The sequence below is a fragment of the Palaemon carinicauda genome, chromosome 1 (assembly GCF_036898095.1).
Source record: "Palaemon carinicauda isolate YSFRI2023 chromosome 1, ASM3689809v2, whole genome shotgun sequence".
Lineage (NCBI taxonomy): Eukaryota > Metazoa > Arthropoda > Malacostraca > Decapoda > Palaemonidae > Palaemon > Palaemon carinicauda.
Window position 1 is genome coordinate 323,438,449 of NC_090725.1, and position 1,667 is coordinate 323,440,115.

Here is a 1,667-nt window from a genome sequence, read left to right on the forward strand (position 1 = left end):
CTACTAGTGGGAGTGATCCAGTGTCGCCAGTGAAGGAGGCGGTGGAGGATTTGATCGCCCCTTTGGAGGAGCAGCTCAGCAGCAGTTGAATGCTATCACTTTCTCCTGTGCATGGTGAGGGTTTGCCGTAATTGTGTGTTATCAGCGGGGAGAAGGACTCTCCACGGACCAGAACCCATCGCTACTGAACTCATGAAAGCTGAGACCTATCTTCTTTTTGGTAAGGGTAGCGATTTTGGTTTGCCTCCATTTCATCTCTGAAGGAGTAGAGGGCGGCTCCTTTGGTAATTTTTCACCGCTGTTTGTGTTGGGCTACGCGGTTAGAGTATACAAGGTCTCGTCCATGATTGGTCCTCGGACTTTATTCGTCTTTTTTGTGAAAGCCTACATCAGGAGTTTTTATTTTTGTGTAAATGTAGGTTAACTATTAATGTGATTTATGTGTATTGTGGGGATGGGAAGTTTTGCCTAGATTTGTATAAAGAGGGGTAGAGTTAAGGTTCCGAGACTTTCTTGCTCTTTTCTATCTCTGTTAATGTAATTGTGTAATTTGTCGGGTGAATGGTAGTTTCCGAGGTTATTCTTTCCTTTTACTGTTGTCTTGCCTTTCCGTGTCGTTGTTGATGAATGGATCCTATATGTGTTTGTTGTACTGTGCTTGTGGTTTGATATCTTCCTATTTAAAGTGATTTTCTGTGTTATTTTGTTTGTAATTAAATATTTAATATGATTCTTGCAGTGTTTTATGATTACCCACTCCTTTAATATCACTGTTACATATTATTGCTAGCTCTAGCTGCGAAGAAAACTTAAAGAACTTGGCCCCCACTGGTTCCGTGCGTAACAATATATATAATATAAATATATATATATATATATCCCTGTCACGCTGAGTGGGAACCACTTAGGAGACAACAGCCACCCACAAATAGGCCAAACTATTTACCTGTTGTATTAAGGAGAGGGGGGGGGGGGATAGAGGGGTTGAACATGTATGTGCATATGTCAAATAATTAGTCGTCATTTTTGACGGGTCGCATACACTTGTATCCAATAGTGTGCCCGTCTATAAAATCTCAAATATAATCATTGAAAACGAAGAGTGTTGAAAATACTCCCTGTTGGAACTTAGAGTGTAAAAAGACATATGAACGAAAGGAAATTTTGGAAGTAGCAAAGAGCCTCTGTGACTCTATTGTTTTGCAACACGAAGTGGAGTTGTTCTGTAATCCATTTCTTTCATCGCGATGGGAAAAATAAAATAAAATTCAAAATGACAAAGAAAACTCCACTGGAACGCTCTTCATTTTTTTCTTTATTACTTTCTCGCTTGAGTGAAAGTCAATGAATCTCTTTCCTATTTATTTTGTTCGTTTCATAAAAGGAGAAAAACAATGAAGATTTTTTTTTTTATTATTAACGAAATAAGGTTTTCAAAAGAAGAGATCTCATTTTTGACAGCATTAATCTGCATTTTGTCTATTTTAGATCTATGGATGTAGGGGAAACGAAAATAAAGTTTCACAAGTAAAAATAGATCCTTCTAAAAATTTCTAGCCTGCATATATTTTTTCAACATCTTTAAATATCAGCTTCATGTTAAATGTTTAAAACTCGCTCATGAATGGCAGAGGCAAGGGACAGTGACATTGCCCTATGAAACAGGA